Source organism: Brachyhypopomus gauderio, chromosome 1 (assembly GCF_052324685.1).
Source record: "Brachyhypopomus gauderio isolate BG-103 chromosome 1, BGAUD_0.2, whole genome shotgun sequence".
Classification (NCBI taxonomy): domain Eukaryota; kingdom Metazoa; phylum Chordata; class Actinopteri; order Gymnotiformes; family Hypopomidae; genus Brachyhypopomus; species Brachyhypopomus gauderio.
The window spans coordinates 30,655,502-30,676,307 of record NC_135211.1 but is presented as its reverse complement, the minus strand read 5'-3'; the positions used below and the strand labels follow the sequence as shown (position 1 = coordinate 30,676,307).

The window sequence follows — 20,806 nt, the reverse complement described above, 5'->3', positions numbered from 1 at the left end:
TCCCAGGTCACTGTCTCCTGCTGGGACAGGTTGGATGAAGCAGTTTCTGCCTCTGAGCTGTATCCTGTTGGCCGGCAGCCCCTCCCCCCTCTTCCTGTCTGTTTTTTGTCCAACTGTCAGGATCTGTTTCTCTGAGTTGGGGTTTCTGGGAGATTGATTTCATCGGGCTAAATATAAGCATTTTGGCCTGTTAAGCAGTGTACCAAGAGTAACACATTCATAAATCTTTCAGAGCTCCAGAACAGCAATTTGCAGAACTCTCCATGGCACTGAGAGGGTCTGTCCAGAGACAGACATTTTCTTTTCACAGTTTACACCTCAGGAGTTGTGTTCTACTTGACTGGGATCCAAGACAGGGGATGTCTTACTTTACCTCAGAAGATTGGGTGCTTTAAAATCAAAGCCACATTAAAACTGCACGGTGCTTCATCTTGTACTGTGGCAAATATCTACTGAGAGTAAACTAGGTAAACGGGATTTTTGTGTCTGATTCCCATTTCACCTTTGAGTTAGTGTCTGTCTACATGATTCAGACTATTTCGAGTTTAGAGTCTGTCTAGATAATTCAGTCTACTTCCGTGACTAATTGCTTCTTGGTTACAGGAAAAATGCTGATCCGCATAGAATGGAGTTTCAACTTGTGCGTTGGATCAAACTTGTCATTGACGTCATGATCATCCAGCAAAATGCATTTAAAATAACCATACGCAGCAGCCCAGGAGCTTGCTACCCTCCCAATACCGGCATGACTCTGCTACATCGTGCCATGCTACGGATTTTATTTTAAAATCCAACGTAATAAACACACAGGTTCCATGCTGTCACCACATACAATTCCAGCATCATTAAACGACTTGTTAGTCAGCCTATCAAACAGCTCAGTGGGAAAGAGAAGGGAGAGACACAAGGATGAATCAACCATGTATTCTTAAATTAAATCACAAAAAAAAAAGTATTAAAGGAAAATAAAACAGCAGATAAAATAAACCACCAGACAATCTACCAGACAATCATGGTAATGACTGAGGTTTTGTTTCTCTTCATGGCTTGTAAATGTTTTTTATGCAAATTAATAGTGATGCAAATTAGCAGAAACCCTTTGAAGTGCAAGGGCAAGGCTTCCAGGAATTTGCCGTTAAAAAATGCATCTGCGAGTCTTTTAACAGATTTACATGGAACTACAGAAATAAAAACATGATTTGAAATTATAACATATGAGCAAAGTAAGCATTACGCAACCCACTCCTCCAAGTCACCAAGTATTTTTAACAGCATATAATCGGTTGGTAAACTAGAAAATCTGAAATGATACAATTTCTTTTAAAAAGAATTAGAAACATGTCACCCCATCAAATGATACCAGCACCAAACCAATGCATGGTAAGAACCTTCAGAAATTACAGATTTGGTGTTCTCCAAGGGTGAAAACTCTCCCCTCCACACCGACCTAAAGCACAAGCACAGCCCTCTACATTTTAAATGAATACGAAGCTCCGAGAGCCGCCCACCAGCCAAGTGAAATGATGACCATGAACCGCTGAATCGCTCCCTCATTCTGAGCTATTATCCAACCTGACAAAATGGAGTCAAAGAACGGCACCCATGTCTTCCCGGTTCATTTGTTAATTTCTTGGCCTTTTGTTTGTATTTATTATTTTACCCTTTGAAAGGTTCTTTGACCAACAGCCTCATCTATCATGAACTGAGCAGGGAGGTGAAACTGATCACGGTTTCGGGAGGTCTGTAAGCTCAGATGGGGGATTAGATCAGTCGAAGCAGTCGAGCAGTCGAAGGACATGTTTCATTGGACAAGCTGTATAGGATGTGAAGGGGAACTCTGTTCCACACTTTTCTCTACAGTGTCACATCACATGTGCTGCCTGTCAAATCTTCTATGCACTGATGAGGTTCTAAGGTGTAGTAAATGGAGCCTCAATGCCTTATAGTTTACCTTGAATCTCTCCAAGTACACATGGTTTCAGAGGGTTATGAACAGTGTTGTATAAAGTATTAGAGACCCATACTTGAGTAAAAGTACAAGTACTCTATCAAAAAATTGACTTGAGTAGAAGTTGAAGTGTTCTTTAAAAACTTTACTTAAGTAGAAGTACAGAAGTATTCAGCATTATTTGTAATTAAGTATTGCAATTAGTTTATTCTAAAATGTATTACTCAAGTACTGAAAGTAAAACATACAAGTATTGTGCTTTGAATTAATTAAAGAAAGCCGTCAGTTTGATTATCAATTGTTTTTATACATCACTTACAAATCAAAGATGTCAAAGACCACAAATACAAGTGTTATGTATGTACAAACAAGTAGCAACTTAAAAAATTGGGCTTTACACTTCGTATGCAATAAACAGATAACCTATGTCCCACTACGTCGTAGGTTTGACGCAGAAGTAGAAGTTCGCCTTAATTTAGCTGAGAAAACGAGGTGTATTTTGGACGTAAATCCGTCCGTTGGATTCTAAGGGTGAGCCTATTGCCCTGCGTTTACCCTCAATAAATGCACTTACCCTATAAAACACTACACTATAAAAATGGGCACATGATTTGTCAGCACGAAAAGAGACACGACTTATTGTTGCTAAAAACACAACTCAGCGTGACATCGCCTTTATGATTGCCAGCTAATGTTATGTGAATACTGCAGCATGTCATGAACATAATTAGGTTAGTTAGCTAAGATATCTAACCTAACTAGCGCTTACTGACAGCTCAAGCTTGTGTGTCTTCTGTGCGTTATATTTATAACTTACATTGATGTGTTTCTTCAAATTCGAAGGTGAATTTTTGAAGGCCAATATTTCACCCTCTTTAGGGAGGCAAAGATGGCACTTCATCCTATAGGAATTTATTTTCACTCCAGCAAACGCAAACACTGTCTCTAGGTAGGGCCAGGGTGGTCTCCTTCCTCACCCACACCACCACGATCACTCGATGTTAAAGGTGTGGAAGGTGCCAATATATGTACATTAAAACGCCAACAAGCTTATTATGCAGCACTTATGCTGCTCTTCTGCTGTTACCAAACACGGTACCATCTCTTTTAATGAGATAAAAAGTGAATTATTTGGAATAATTTCGAGTATATGTGTATTTGTATAAATATGTAAAATAAGCTGAAGGTGCTGGAAAATACTGAAAATGGACCCTCAAAGTTCCGTACAAGTGCATGAATTCCACCTTGTGACTTTGCACGCACAAAAATTGAGAGGTGCACGACCTCGCGACGCGACCACGCACGTGGCCAACGCGCATGGGCCGAGCCACCACGATTGCGTCATTTTTGATGCGCGGACCCTTGCGGCAATCATGACGTGTCAAGTGAACCTAGATTACAAAGCTAAAGTGTTCAGTGAAGGCAGCAGCAGAGTAAACGAGACGTGACCGGAGCATGCGCAGTTTTCTCATAAGACAGCCTGATCGCTTGACCCGGTGACAGCGCCAGCTAACATGTTTATAATTGTAACGAGTAACTATACTGCACATAAAAATGTATCGGAGTAAAAGTATTAAACTGATGGAAAATATGTAGTGAAGTAAAAGTGGAAGTAGGAGTAAAAAATAATACTCACTGGAGTACAGATACAGCATTTGTAAAGTACAGATACAGCATTTTAGTACTTAAGTATAGTAGCGAAGTAGTTCTACTTCGTTACTATACAACTCTGGTTATGAAACAGAATAAACCAACTCAGAAGAAGAAAGGCAAAGTCAACAGACTGAAACTTCTTGAATATTTCCAAGTGTTGGCATTCCATTTTGTACTAAGGCCAAATACAACCCAACAGGCTACTGGCTTAAAGCCTTCCTCAGACACAAAGGGTCCCCAGAGTGCTGGGACCTAAAGTAATTGCATTCTGTTTGCCATGGTGAAGCATGAATGTGTCTCACCACAGGGACTGTTTGATATATAAAAAGTGTTTGATTTGTTTATTCCTTTATAGAGAGATGAACAAAAGGTACTTGAAATACTCCTGACCTGCTGTGTAAAAATGTTTGGATCACAATATTGCATTGAATTTTTAAATAATAAGTGAACCATCTTATTAGATCATTTATAGTCTGTAGTGACTATTCAGTTAACTGAACTGCTTCAAAAACCTGCAATGTAGCATGATTCAATACCTCATAACCATTTCAACCACCCTAACCAAGAACGTGTTGTTGCAGCATGACCGTTTTGATAGTCACTACAGACTATGAAGAATCCATTAGATTAATTAATATATCGTATAATCTAACAAAAATAAATTTGCACTGTTAAGACTAAAGGTAAACCCATAAAATTGTTTTAATAGAGTTATTAGAGGGTTTATTACAAATTTATGATGCATAAACAAACTATATAATTGTCAAGTCTGGCTCCGCCCCTACCTGTCAGTCATGTCTTTCTTTTTTCTTTAGGTCTGCCTTTGTTTAGTTGCCATGTTTTTTTTGTTTTGTTTTTGTTTGTTCACTCCCTGCTTATTGTTTTCAGCTGTCCCTTGGTTCCATCTTTCTGGTGCTCCTTGGCAGGTTAAAGCTGGTGCACTTGGTGTGTACTCTGGTGTTTCTCATGGTGAGTGTTCTTGTTCTCATAGTGTGTTCTAGTTCTGCAGCTTCTGTTTATGGTCTCATGTTCAGCCAAACCTAGTAGTGTTTCTCTCTGTCCATAGTTTATGCTTGGTTAGTTTCTATTATCTGTTTGTGTTTCCATGGTTACAGCCACTTACAGCCAGTCCTGTAAGTTGAGATCCCTGTTTGTGGTTTGTTTGTTTGGAATTTGTTTATTTGTGTTGTACTGTTTGGACAGTCTCCATATACCTAGCTCATTTCAAATGTTCAGTGTGTGTCTTGGAAATACAAGTGCTGGTCATAAAATTTGAATATTCTGAAAAAGTTGATCTCATTTTCTCTGAGCTGGGGTTTCTGTGAGATTGATTTCATCGGGCTAAAGATAAGCATTTTGGCCTGTTAAGCAGTGTACCAAGAGTAACAAATTCATAAATCTTTCAGAGCTCCAGAACAGCAATTTGCAGAACTCTCCATGGCACTGAGAGGGTCTGTCCAGAGACAGACATTTTCTTTTCACAGTTTACACCTCAGGAGTTGTGTTCTACTTGACTGGGATCCAAGACAGGGGATGTCTTACTTTACCTCAGAAGATTGGGTGCTTTAAAATCAAAGCCACATTAAAACTGCACGGTGCTTCATCTTGTACTGTGGCAAATATCTACTGAGAGTAAACTAGGCAAATGGGATTTGTGTGTCCGATTCCCATTTCACCTTTGAGTTAGTGTCTGTCTACATGATTCAGACTATTTCGAGTTTGTGTCTCTTTACATAATTCAGTCTACTTCCGTGACTAGACTAGTTGCTTCTTGGCTACAGGAAAAATGCTGATGGAGATTTTTGAAAAAGTTGATTCCATTCAGAAAAAAAGGGAAACTTATTTAGTATACTCATTCATTACACACAGACTGTTTTATTTCAAGTGTTTGTTTCTTTTAATTAACTGACAACTAATGAAAACCCCAAATTCAGTATTTGCTGTATATCCCAGTTTGGCTCTGCCCTTGTGTTCTCGTTGTTGTATTCTGTTTCCTGTTTTGTGTTCTGGTGTGTTATGCCTCGTAGATCCCACACCCTCCATTTTGGCACGGCGATCATAATTAATGATATTAACCCAGTTATGGATAAACCCAACCTTTTAACTGTCACGGTGAGGCGGCCCCCTACCGGCCGCCTCTGTCCACAGCGGCTGTGTTGTCGTTGTTTTGTGACGTCGTGTACGCCCCTCAGGTGGGCGGAGCCCGTGATCCGTTCCCACCTGATGGTCGTTTGTCTGTCTATATATGCCTTGTCTTTGTACCAGTTGACCGCTGGTCATTATATCCTTGATTTGGATCTATTGCACGGGTTTTAGGTTTGCACACTTTATATTAAACCACCCTTTTTCCCTGAGACTTGGCGTGATCGCTTCCTTTTTGTTGCTCACACCTGCCCGTCACAGAATGACCAGCCACCCTTCGGAAGCCGCCGAGTCTCTTTTGCTTTCTCCTTCGTTCGTGGTCATGTCTCGTGGTAAGTGTTTGTCTGCGTGGTGTTTTGTTTGAAGAGCTCCGCCGTGCTTTTGTGTTGTGTGTGTGTGTGTGTGTGTGTGTGTGTGTGTGTGTGTGTGTGTGTGTAGCACGGCGAGGACCAGGGCAGTCTGCCCTGAGACAGCTCTTCATGTCCGTTGTTTGTGTGTCGGAAGAGTTTCGCCGTGCGTTTGTTTTGTGTGTTGCACGGCGAGGACCAGGGCGTCTTCCCTGTATACTCTTCATGTTTTGTGTGGGTGAAGTGTACGTGTGAATGGGCGTGTGGACCAGTGTGCGTGCTCGTGGTGTTATATGTTTAGTGTTTCGTGTGTGACGCGGGTGCCGCTCGTCACTGTCGCCTCGCTCCCCTGTCGTCTTGTGTTTTGTGTGGGAGAGCGACTGCGAACCTGAGCGGCACGTCACAATATTACAGAGCGCGCATGTAAGAGTCCCGTTCGTTCATTGTTTGTACACTGTTTATGGTTTGTCTAGTATTTGCGTGTGTGTTTTGTCCTAGCGTGTTGTCAACTGTTACATGTAATTCCACGCATGCTCCTCCCCTTAAATGTGTGTTTGGGGGGGGACCGGCTGTGGTCCCGTGCCACGGGGAGTGGCACGGAGGGCGTCGCTCCTGAGGGAGGCCCTGACCAGGAACGTGGGGGGTTCTCCTGAGCAGGTGGAGGTCCCCTGCTAAGACGGAGACCCCTCCCCCATTGTAAGGGGGATCAGGGCAGTGCGCGTCTATGTTTTGTGTTGGTGTGTGTGGGTGTGTGTGTGCATTTTGTGTTTTATGTGCAGGTGCTTCTCCCTGGCGGTGGATCGTGGCGTTCCTGGGCCTTGTGGAGGTCTCCACCTGGCAGGAGCCCCCTTATGTTGTGGGGTGACCGGAGCCCGGTCTTAAAGAGCCCCTCCCTAGAGGGTTGGGGCCCCCGGATGTTTGGGGACCATGGGGCTCCGGTCTGAAGAGCTCCTGCACAAGACGGAGACCCTTCCACGGGGTCCTGGAGGTGACGTAGCCACGCCCCAGGGAGGTAACCTGCACACACATACACCCCGGACGGACAAGGAGCCGTGGCCCGTCGTCCTCGCACCTGTGGGGCTATGCGGCTTAAAGCCGGTTAGGGCGTGAGGGCCCTGTGACCGACCGGGGCGTGGTTTTGTCTTGTTGACGGCCCAGTCGGTCCAGGGTCCCGCCCGGGGAGGTGAGCTGAGTAATGTTTTATGTGTTTTGTGTTTCAGCTCGTGGACTGCAGGAGGTGTGTCCCTGCCTGTCCTTGCCTTCCTGCCCCTTCGTGTTGTTGTGCAGCCGCTGTGTGCCACACACCCAGTGGAGGGGAGTGCGGCCTGGTGGGGGGGTCTGTCACGGTGAGGCGGCCCCCTACCGGCCGCCTCTGTCCACAGCGGCTGTGTTGTCGTTGTTTTGTGACGTCGTGTACGCCCCTCAGGTGGGCGGAGCCCGTGATCCGTTCCCACCTGATGGTCGTTTGTCTGTCTATATATGCCTTGTCTTTGTACCAGTTGACCGCTGGTCATTATATCCTTGATTTGGATCTATTGCACGGGTTTTAGGTTTGCACACTTTATATTAAACCACCCTTTTTCCCTGAGACTTGGCGTGATCGCTTCCTTTTTGTTGCTCACACCTGCCCGTCACATTAACATACCTGTTTCCTCCTCCTCTGCTCAAACCATTACAATAATTGACAGCAAAATTGCTTTGTATCACTTGTAGTTTGAACTCTAAAATGTTTGTGTAATATTTCATTACTATTTTTAGTAGTAATTTAAAGCGACTTTAGCAATTAATATAATGCAAAAATGCAACAATGCATTTGAACACACTGTCACTTTCTGCATTATAGGAGATATAGGGTTCTGTTAAGTAGCCATAATAGGTACAAATATTCTTTTGTACCACTCTCAATCAAGATGCTAAATAACACCAAGGTTTGACTGTATCGCTGTGTGTCTGGTTTTTTGTAATGGCACACAATTGTAATGCACTAAATGCACTTTCATGATACGTTATTAGTTCACATGGTGTTGTCCATTTATGTCTTCTGTTGTACTGCAGTATGCCCTCTGTCTAAGGAAAATTTCTCCCTTGGGAGACAAATAAAAGGAACTTCACTTGACTTGACTATGTACAAACTCCCTGATCTCTGTAATGCAAATGTTGGGCTAAACTGTAAAACATACTGGTCAAGATTTGCCCACCTCCCTGCATGAGGGACACACCCACTCACACCCAGATCACTACATTCATTCCTACACCTGTCCCTTGTCCCCTTTACTTGTACTTGTACCCCTTTGTCCACTATTTAAACCCACAGGCTGGAGCAGTCAGTGTGCTCCAATGGACCTCCTCATCTCACCTCCTCATCTCACCTTATCTCACCTCCTCATCTCTCCTCATCTCACCTCCTCATCTCACATCTTCATCTCACCTCACCTCCTCATCTCACCTCTTCATTTCACCTCATCTCACCTCTTCATCTCACCTCATTTCACCTCATCTCAACTCCTCATCTTACCTTCATCTCACCTCAACATTTCACCTCCTCATCTCACTTCCTCATTTCACCTCATCTCACCTCTTCATCCCCCTCCTCATCTCACCTCACCTCCTCATCTCACCACCTCATTTTACCTCATCTGACTTCATCTCATCTCCTCATCTCACCTAATTTCACCTCATCTCAACTCCTCATCTTATCTTCATCTCACCTCATCTCACTTCTTCATCCACCTCCTCATCTCACCTCACCTCCTCATCTCACCACCTCATTTCACCTCATCTCACCTCCTCATCTCACCTCCTCATCTCACCTCCTCATCTCATCTCCTCATCTCACTTCATCTCATCTCTTCATCTCACCTCCTCATCTCACCTCTTCATCTCACCTTATTTCGTCTCATCTCACCTCCTCATTTCACCTCATCTCACCTCCTCATCTCACTTCATCTCATCTCCTCATCTCACCTCCTCATCTTACCTCCTCATTTCACCTCATCTCACCTCTTCATCTCACCTTCTCATTTCATCTCACCTCATCTCATCTCACCTCATCTCACCTCCTCATCTCACCTCCTCCTGTCGCTGCTTACTGTTGTTCTGCTGCTAACATTCTAAGGTTCTTCTTGCTGCCTCATCAGGTTTCTTATTTTCTGTGAGCTAGAGTATGAGATGGAGAATGAAGATACTCTAATTGTTACCCAGCCTCTCAAACCCAGTACAGATTGCCCATTTACAGTGGAAAGTATTCAGAATGTTTTCAGTATTAAAAATACAGAAGGTGATTGATTTGATTTTAAATGGATATAAAGGTAATTTTTGCTCAATAAAAATGAATGCCTCGGGTCAGTTGTGCTGAAAGGTGAACTGTAGGCCCAGCCTGAGTTGTGTGCACTCTAGAGGGGGAGTGTGTGCACTCTAGAGGGGGAATGTGTGCACTCTAGAGGGGGAATGTGTGCACTCTAGCGGAGGAGTGGGTGTACTCTAGTGGGGGAGTGTGTGCACTGTAGTGGGGTTTGTGTGTGCACTCTACAGGGGGAGTGTATGTACTCTAGCAGAGGAGTGTATGTACTCTAGAGGAGGAGTATGTGCACTCTAGAAGGGGAATGTGTGCACTCTTTAAGGACGCTCCTGTATTTGGCTGTATTCATCCATCCCTCCATTGTTCCCAGTCTCCCTGTGGCTGAGACGTCTCCCCCCACAGCATGGTGCTGCCACGGCATTGTACTGTAGGGATGGTATTAGCCAGGTGATGTGCAGTGCCTGCTTTTCTCCAGATAAAGAGCTTGCTGGTTTGTCTAAATGATGTTTGCCTCATCAGATGAAGGACATCCAGAGTCCTTTAAATGACATTACGATAACTCCACGTGTCATGTGCCTTTTACTGCCTTTTACTCAACAGTGGCGCGTCTTGCCACCACCATAAAGGCTGAACTCATGGAGTGCTGCAGATATGCTTCTCCCATTTCTGAACTGGACTTCTGGACCAGGTTGTCTTACCTCCCTAACAAAGGCCTTTCTTGTTACGCTTCTTCCATTTCAAATTTGTTGAGGCCACTGTGGTCCTGAGAACACACAAATCTTGTTTAATGTCTTTGTCCTGATCTATGCTTTGACATAGATTCAATATCAGATCAAGGTCTCTTGTAGACCCAGGTGTGTTCCTTTCTAAACTATGTCCAATTGATTTAGAATTCAACAAACAACCTCCAGCTGTGTTCTAGACACATGTCAAAGATAATTAAAGCAAACAGGATGCACCTGACCACAATTCGGAGCACCACAGAAGAGGGTCATGAAATGTTCAGTTTTTGATTTTTAATTATTTAAAAACACCATCATTATTGGTGATTAAGTGTATTCATTCATAAAATGGCAGCTGTATTAATTCAAATTCAAATCCAGAACTCAATAAAATGTGGAAAAGTAAAATTGTCTGAAAACTTTCTGAATCCACTGTGCATATATGCAACATGCATTTATTGGACAGTTTCGCCTATTACTGACTCACCATCATTAAACACTCACCGGCCACTTTATTAGGAACACCTGTCCCAACTGCTCATTAACACAAAGGTCGAATCAGCCAATTACATGGCAGCAACTCAATGCATTTAGACATGTAGACATGGCCAATATGATCTGCTGCAATTCAAACTGAGCATCAGAATGGGGAAGAAAGGTGATTTAAGTGACTTTGAACATGGCATGGGCTGGTCTGAGTATGTCAGAAACTGCTGATCTACTGGGATTTTGCACAAGCACCTCTAGGGTTTACAGAGAATGGTCCAAAAAAGAAAATCTCCAGTGAGCGGCAGTTCTGAGGGCACAAATGCCATGTTGATACCAGAGTTCAGAGGAGAATGGCCAGACTGGTTTGAGCTGATAGAACGACAACAGTAACTCAACCATCATTACAACACTTTAAAAAATGTGTAGTAGGGTTTACTTTTAAAAAATCTTAGGAAAGTTTTTCCACATAAGAACAGCAAGTAAATTTAACAAAGCATATATTCAAGTAATATTTACTAGTAATTCTCACTGTATTTAACTACAAATGTTTCAGTAAATGCAGGGTTGCCAACTTTTGACGTTCGCTTGGAGTGAGATTTTAACCTGGAGGAGGTGGCGAGTGTAAGTTGTTGAGCGGGGGCGGGGCGAACGTGAGTTGTTGAGCGGGGAGGCGAACGTAAAATGGACGCAAATTAAGTATTATATCGCGATCTATCGATCGCCGGTGGTTGGTGCCAGAGCAAACTAGTAACTCATTGAATCATATATGTGGATCAGAGGTAAATAAACTTGATTTTTTTTTGGCGTGAGATATCGGAAGTGTGCTCCATCTCATACATCCATCTCTACATCAAAGTTCCTCAAGGCGAAGATGATCAAGGTGCTCCAGGACTGGCCAGCCCAGTCTCCAGACATGAACATCATTGACCATGTTTGGGGTAGGATGAAAGAAGAAGCTTGGAAGACAAAACCAAGGAATTTTGATGAACTCTGGGAGGCATGTAAGACTGCATTCTTTGCTATTCTTGATGACTTTATCAATAAATTGTGTGAATCATTGTCGAACCACATGGATGCGGTCCTTCTAGCTCGTGGAAGTCACACAAAATATTAAATATGGCTCTAATAGCACCACAATGTCACGTAGGGCTACGCCCCCTCTCCTAGCTGTCACTCCGGTTTCCCTGCTCCCTCGTGTCTGTGTTGTTCCCTGCTCCTGGATGCTGCCCTGCTCGTTTGTTTCTATGGTTTCCCCTCGTCTGTCATGCCCATGTCGTTATTGTCTTCACCTGATTCTAGTCCAGTCCTGTGTATTTATAGTCCTGTGTCTCCCATGTCGGTTATCGGTTATTTTGTTCAGTGTTCCTATGCATCCTGGTCCGTAAGTTCTTCTCGTTTTGCTGCTCTGTGTTCTGTACCTGGTTATTCTAGTTTGTATGTGTTTTCCTCGTGTTTTGTTTTGAGTATTCGTTCGTTGTCTTAGTACCCTGTTTATTCCTTGTGTCGTCATGCCTGTTTTTATTTCCTGTATGGACTGCCCTCCCGATATGACCCGTGCCTGTTACAACGACCACGAATATGGAATTCCCTTGAATAAATCTCGCTTTCCTCAGCGTTTGTGTCCGCCTCCCTGCTCTGCATCGCGCAGAACGTTACACACAACGTCATTCACCAGTGTTATGAAGCATATATATTTGTATATGAAGTGAATTATTTGTTTGATTTTCACCTTAATTTCTGTGGGCGACAAAACTTTTGTCTTGCCAAAATCTGACCTTTCTGTGTTCATTAAATGATCAATATTTCTGCAGTAAAGCAAATTTATTTTTGTAAATTAAATCTCATTTGGGAGGGTTTCAGCTTTCATATGTAGGGGTGGGTATCACTGTAACCCTATAATGTGAATTGACTTATTCCAGTCTCTTTTCTGAGGTGTGGGAAGGAAAAATAGTCGGGTTACAAATAAAGGAATTTCTCTTTATTTCCAGCCGAACAGCTCAGTGTCAGGAACAGCACGTGACCACCTACTTAGTCCTTGCACCTGCCGCTCGTTATCTCCCATAGCCACGTGTACTTAAGCCTTCCCCTCTCACCACCGGGTTGCGAAGTATTGTTGGCATGCCACTGACTAAGCGTTATCTCCTCGTGATTGCTCTCCTGTGTTCTGACCTCTGCTTTCGTTCCAGACATCGTTCCCAGCCTAGCCCTCTTGTACCTCCAGCAGTGTTAATTTCGTTGACGAATAATTTTCGTCATAGTTTTCGTCAACGAACCTTTTTTCACGACGAAAACGAGACGATAACTAAATAAAAAACTATGCGAAGGGATAAAAACGATGACGAAATTAATGGACATTTTCGTCAACGAGTAAAAACGAGACGAAAATATTGGCCAGCGACGACATCTAATCAGACCTGATTTAGTTTAGTGAAAGGTAGGGATAAGTTAAGAAGAGATCCAGCTGTAACTACTTTAGCGTACACGGATAGGCGGGACAAACCGGGTAACCGTCCAATCAGAACTAACGTCTTCACGTCGCACAGAACCCGGGAAGACCACACCAGCCTGTGAACTGTGGCCACTCATGAAATTCAACTCGATGTTAACTCGACAATGTCAGCAGGGAGAAAGATGAGCGGCGATATATGGACACATTTCTCCTTTGACTTTGAGAAAAAGAATACGGTGTGTAAACCATGTGTGACAATGATGTCGGGAAAAATACGACAAATGAAATGATATCAGCGGTCTATGACGTTGTTTTTACGACACCCAGTTTTATATACAATGTAATATGCATTGTTCATAAACTACATATGCTTTTCAGGTAGATCGGACCTACTGGTCATCAATGGTTTATTATTGTTATGCTCAATAACTATAAGTTCAGGTCAAAAAAGTTGTTTGGAAATTTGTTTTTGTATATATTGCAAATACAAACAATAATATTCTGTAACTGGTTAATAAATGTTTCATTTTGTGCAAGAGTATATAATGACTATTACACTATATATATTTTAGTCAACTAAATTCTTTGAATAATTAGTCGACTAAATTCTAATGATAATTAGTCGACAAAAATTTGACTAAGACTAAAACAAATCCAAAGACTAAATTATGACTAAAACTAAATGACATTTTAGTCAAAAGACTAAGACTAAAACTAAATCAAAAATTGCTGTCAAAATTAACACTGACCTCCAGCCATCTGTCTACCCGGCGTGAACTCGGACCGTCTCGACCTCGGCTATCACACACATACACCGCACACACTCCACGGTGTTGCTCGTCTATACGAGTGCTCCGTGTTCACTTCAAAAAATAAAAAGAAAACTAAAATCCGCAATTGGATCCCTGTCTTCCTTGTTGGAACGTTACACTCAGTAAAAAACTCGGGGGAAAAACTCGTAGCGCAACTATGCACACACTCTCCTCTCGTGCGAGCACAAGGTCAGCCCCTCAGGTGTCCCTTAATTAGTCCCCCCACTGGGAAGTCAGCCCATTGGAACTAAAATGAACCAAACTGCAGTACAGTGCTACGGAACTTGTATAATATAACGTATAACATATTGCATCACCACATTTTACCCATACATTTTAACTATTAATTTTAACTATGAAATTAACTCTGAATAATAAACATATATATCCATCCCCCTCACATCACCACTGATTTCCCATTTCGATTTGATTTCGATTCACAAGGTCCCGATTCAATTCGATTCGATTCGATCTGATTCAATATCGATTCTTGTAGGGACATTTCAGTTACAATAAAAAGTGTAGTTTGAATATGAAATTTTGTAATGATACAAGGAACACTCATACTTTATTAAAATGTATTAAGATAGTGTTTATACTGTGAACAACAGTTACATTATTTTTATAATATCAATTAATGCACTCTTCCACATAGCTCCTTTACCAGAAAAGGCATTGAAAGTGGTTTTGAACAGCCTTTTAAAGTGCAAATTAAGTTGTTTTTTTTAACATCTAACAAAAACATTTATGAGCATAGTTCTGAATATTGTAAACATTAAGGTCCAAAAACTAAGATTTATTCATGACTGCTTTCTGACATCTTGGAGATTGTCAATTTTTTCTGCAGGAAAAGGAGCTGATCAACATGTTGAGGAGTGAGACAGCTCCTTTTTGCAGTAACAATATTGCCAGCTGTTGAGAAAACTTCACAGCTTTATACTTGACGCGTCGCAACCGGCGTGAGGGTCCGCGTGGCGAAAACAACATAATCGCGGTGGCTCCGCACCTGCGCTGTCACTTCACGAGCTCGTGCACCTCTCGAATTTTATAACTTTGCGCGCGCCGCGCTTCATCGCAATGAACAAAGTCATGTTTGCAGGGTTCATACACCTTTATAAGGTGGAATTAAAGCACTTCGGTTATTTTTTTGGCACGGGGAAAATTTGTAGATAGTTTAATTGCAAATGCCTTCTCTAGTGGAGTTTGTTTGGGTTCTGGCGTTTTTTGAATATCAGGATGGTGTCGCGTTAAATGATTTCTTAGATTTGTGGTATTTCCACAATATTTCACCTCCATGTTGCACAGTTTACACACGGCTGTGCTTTTAGCCAACACTTCCCTACCATCATGGTTTCTGAATCCAAAATGTAACCATACATCTGCAGGGTTGCCAACTTTTGCCAACAAAGATCGCTTGGAGTGAGATTTGAACCTGTAGGAGGCAGAGGTGGGGACTCGAGTCACATGACTTGGACTCGAGTCAGACTCGAGTCATTAATATTAAGACTTTTGACTTGACTTGAAAAAATATTCAGAGACTTAGACTTGACTTGGACTTTTACACCAATAACTTGGGACTTGAATTGGACTTGAACCTGTTTACTTGCAAAGACTTGATTTTTTTTTACCCCAAATCTAAATTTTAAAACGCATATTAATATTTATAAAGTGCGCCCCATTAATTTCATTTCCGTCCTTCTGACGCAGACCGGTCCTCTGCTTTTCCACACTCTGTACGTGTGTGTGCATGAGCTGCAGCACAACCAATCAAATGGGGGGTTGGCGAACGTAAATTTTTACCGGGAGGGGTGTAAAATGGACACAAATTAAGTATTATATCGCGATCGATCGATCGCCAGTGGTTGGTGCCAGAGCGAACTAGTAATTCATTGAATCATAGATGTGGATCAGAGGTAAATAAACTAGATTTTTTTCCGGCGTGAGAAATCGGATGTGTGGCGTGAGAGCGTGTGAAGACGGTCAAATGCGTGTGTCTCACGCTCAATGCGTGAGAGTTGGCAACCCTGGGTTCTGTATCTGAACTCGGGGAAGAGAGCCTCTCTCTGTCACCATCATAATATCCAGTTCTATCTCAGCATGGATTGTGTATTTGAAGACATCTACGTCGAGAAAAAAATATATTGACAAAAGTGGAGCGAGTTTTCAGCTATGGGGGCATCATTCATCGTGCACAAATGACATACAGACTTTTGGCCAGCAAATGCAATGCAGAATAGTTTACTGAAATGTCTAAAGTTGCAGATTCCTGTTAATTGTTCAGTTCTTATATTTGTTTGTCTTGTGTCACTCACACATGGACACACATGTTCTCCAAGAAACCAGATAAGAGAAGAGAGGGAAAATGCTGTTATGGTTCTTTGTATTGTACTGTGAAAATATCAGCACTTTTTATTTGAACATGGAGTTCTACTTATGACTTTTTCACAGAATATTTATTTCTGGAAAATTGTAGTTTAAAGTATGAATATTTTTGCAGCTAAGTTTAACAAATTGAACTGTGCAATAAAGAGGTGTAATTAAAAATTTTTTTTTATACTTCGTGTTTTCAGTTGCACACGTTTTATCAAGATTTGAGGAGAATACAGATTTAAAAAAGAACGCATGTCTATTATTTACATTTAAAATATACCTGCAACATTGGTAAAAAAAAAAAAAAAGACTCGAAAGGACTTGAAATTCCAAGTTTCAGACTTGGGACTTGACTTGACTGTTGCCTGTCTTGACTCGAGACTTGACTTGACTTGAGTGTCTTTGCTTGAGACTTGACTCGGGACTTGAGGTATAAAGACTTGGACTTACTTGAGACTTGCAAAACACTGACTTGGTCCCACCTCTGGTAGGAGGTGGCGGTGTAAAATGGACACAAATTATTATATCGCGATCGATCGCTCGCCAGTGGTTGGGGCCAGAGCGAACCAGTAACTCATTGAATCATAGATGTGGATCAGAGGTACATTTTTTTACTCTTGCTGCAGCCATGCTTAACTGATCACTAGGGGTGGGCGGATCGATATTTATATCGATAGTATCGATACAAAGGTGAGTATCGGTATCAGATCGATACCACAGCGAAAATATCGATTCTTTTGCTGCAGTTTAGAGGTCTGCGCGGGACTGCTTTTTAAATCCGGCTTCCGCTTGTTTTAATCCCGCTCCCGCCAAAAAATTGCTTGTTTTAATCCCGCTCCCGCCTGCACCTGCTTGTTTTAGTCCCGCTCCTGCACGCACCGGCCAAAAAATTGCTTGTTTTAATCCCGCACCTGCCTGCCACATACACATTTCTGTCGCCCCCGCCCGCAATCCTAATATGAATTGAATTAATTAGATTTAGTACTTGAAATTTACTTATGTATTTATTAAAACAGCAATATAGGGATGGATCGCGCTGTCCCATTTCTTACCACAGTCCAAACACATGCCATCAGGTGACGTACACCAACACTTTCTGATATCAATCACAACAAGCCGATTTCCCTCTCCATTAATTACAATGGAATATGACTTCCATACATCAGACTTTCCTGTAGTTGGCTTAATTGTGGTGTATTCGCCTGTTTTAATTGAATTTTCCACAGCTGAAACTGGTTGACCGTCTACAGCAGGGGTCGGCAACCTATGGCACACATGCCACCATTGGCACGAGGCATAATCACTGGCACGCGACACGCTGGACCAGCATCAGCAAAAATATATATAATTTAATATAAATTATTACATTAATGGATTATAATTTCAAGTAAAAAGTATCGCCCCCCCCAACGGTTTGGAAGTATCGGTATCGGTATCGGCGATACTGACCAGTATCATATCGGTATCGTATTGATACCAAAATTCCGAGTATCGCCCACCCCTACTGATCACCCCAGCCAAGTGGCGGTGCTCGAGAAAAAAAGAATGATCTCGCGAGATAAAACGCGAGACGTTAAAACGGTCCGCATATGCGGGGAAAATTTGCTAAAGATCGATCTCAGGTTTCATAAATTGATATCGAATCATTCAAATCAAGATCTATTTGAATTGAAAGATCGATTTTTTAAAACACACCCCTATTCATATGAGTCATTTGTAAAAACCAATCGATGAATTTAAAGTCAGGTTATAAGCTTTTGTTTCCACAACATGGATAAGCGACAGAAATTATGTCTGGGACTGTAGTGTGAAGATATTTTTCTCCCATGAACTACTGGCTAAACGGCAATCATAAAGACCTTACACCAACATCAGTCAGGCAAAGGTTTACTGTTTGTGAGCCTGCAAACACGAGCAAATGGTTCAGCATACATACCTATGGTTTCAAAGACTTGAATCACATACACACAGTCCTGAAACCCAGAATAAGAGATACGATTAAATTTAAGAGCAATTATTAAACAAGTGAGGTCAGGTGCAAATAAAATCACTTCCCACAAGTGCCTGATTATGTTTAATTTGTCATTTTCAAAGCACTATCAGAAAACTGACAGTCAAATTATGTAGAGCTTTAAGACGCATTGTGATTTTAAGCTAGTGAACAGATAAAAACAGGACTACGGGAATCCATGATGCAATGTGATAGCCTAGATATTAGATCAAAAGGAAGAGGAAGATCGATACTTGTTTATTGTCCACAGACAGCTCTATCACTTACATATCAAAACAAATCAGCCCTTAAAGGAATCTACCACTAAATATCTCCGATAACCCACCGCATCATCCCACCAAAAATCAATAGTGCTGTCCTGGGTTCCTGCTGATGCATTTATTATAGTTTTTCACTTTCATACTAGCTGACAACTAAAAAAAGAAAACACTGTAAAATAAGACATTTTTTTTTATTTTAAAGAAGCATCATTTTAGAGCTCATCCATTGACTGTCAATTTATTGAATTAATTGAAAACACACACACACACACACACACACACACACACACACACACACACACACAGGCCAAGTGGAGACAAAACAAGCCAATCCTTTCTGTTAATAACAAACACTAGAGGGAGTGCGGAGCACTGTGAGATTACTGTTCCACTCCCATCATATAGAGCCAGGATTTGTGGCTGGTATATTTCAGTACAGGGTAGAAATATGTCTTGAACACTTGAATTGCCATCTTGAACCACCACTCACCAGACAGAAAGCAGCACCTCAAGAGCCGAGCCTGCGTTAGTACCCTGGTGGTGGAGTAACTTCTACTCCTTGATGTTCAGTGTCCAAAAGATGCACCTCTTCAAGATGCACCTGAAGAATCTCAAGATGCTTCAAAACACTTGATTGATAACTTTTCCTGCATTAATTTATTTATATAAATGCTTAGAAAAGGTTTCTCCTTACTTATCTACATTTTCTTCATGTGTATTGTCTATGACAAGACTCTAACTGAATTGTATTTTTAGATACTGGTCTGGCCTAATCGTACTGACTTATGATTATGTCCATGGAGGCAACTTTTGTACTTCTGTAAAATGATATGGACAAAGGTGCCTGCTAAATGAAAATATATCATACTTTATAAACAGCCAAGGGGCAGAATCCCAAAGTATGTGAGTACAATGAAAACTAGCCAGACTTAGAGGCATCAACACATCACACCAGTTCACCCAGTCATCACTAACCATCACCCCATACACTCCTCATTTATCTCAGTCGATGTGAAGTTTGTTTGCTTTCAGTAAGCTTTTTGAGCACCACCTTGTTCTTTTGGTCCTGCTCCAATTTCCTCTCTGTCCTCTTTTTGTGGGACATGTTTATGTACCTCTGCTCTCTGTCCACCTGTTCTCTAGCTGCTGGGTGCGGGACTGGTTTTTTTGTACTCTATCTGGAATGACACTACATCTTGTGTTTGGATGTCCTGTGCTATCATGACACAATGTCTCCGAAGATCAAATACAATCTGGAAAGCGGGAGGTACAAGAAAAACACTGAAATGATTCCTATAACTCCAATCCTTGAAACCAAATAACAAGCTACTCTGATGTTACAAAAGCAATATAAAGGACCTGTGTGTAATCAGTGGTTTGGTCCTGTGGTTTTCCCAAAGACCAAAACCATGGCTGGCACTTCTCCTGATGGGAGAACACAGCGAGACTAGAGCAGGACGACCAGAGCTTGGTGTGTGGAACCGATTCCTGCATGCTGGAGCAGAACCTGAGGAAGTTCTCAGCAACGCAGCCAACACTGTAAAACCTGAGGAAGTTCTCAGCAACGCTGCCACCACTGTAGAACCTGAGGAAGATTCTAAGCAATGCTGCCACCACTGTAGAACCTGAGGAAGATTCTCAGCAATGCTGCCACCACTGTAGAACCTGAGGAAGTTCTCAGCAATGCTGCCACCACTGTAGAACCTGAGGAAGATTCTAAGCAATGCTGCCACCACTGTAGAACCTGAGGAAGATTCTCAGCAATGCTGCCACCACTGCAGGTGCCTTTGTGATGCAGGTGAACCATGATTGTGATTCACTGTAAAATTGTGGACTGTAATTAATTATTGATCTCTGGTCTTTATCTCTTAGTTAATAATGAAAGACATAAAAACACTGCAATGCTGTGCATTTATTAATTCGGACTCTGAACAGCAGCGACCTGAGCACCTCCAGTGGAACATGAGCTGTGCTAATGAGATGGTGGGTGATGAACAGCCAAGTCCAAATAAAGAATTATGAGATGAAATGTGTCAGGCTGAGGGTAAATCCTCACTCAAACAAATCAGCCTGCAGGAGCGCAGTGGGCCAGTCTAGAGAACAGGTCATGCAGGTCCCCGATGACACCAGGCAGCTCTGACAGGCCTAAACATCTGCCCAATGACCACCCAGATTTAAAGCAAAAGTGTCTGGACAACAGTGAGCAACAGGCATGATGAAAAGTAACAACGTGTAACATTTCAGTGTGCACCAGGACACATACAAAAATGACATAAATGACAAAGATATGTTGATATTGTCTGAT

At 42.1% G+C, this 20,806-nt stretch overlaps 1 protein-coding gene across 8 annotated transcripts in view; it reads right to left on the bottom strand.

The window, feature by feature from the left end:
- Positions 1–20,806, bottom strand: part of grip2b (glutamate receptor interacting protein 2b) — a 186,448-nt gene that overhangs the window by 53,891 nt on the left and 111,751 nt on the right. The window lies entirely within an intron of this gene.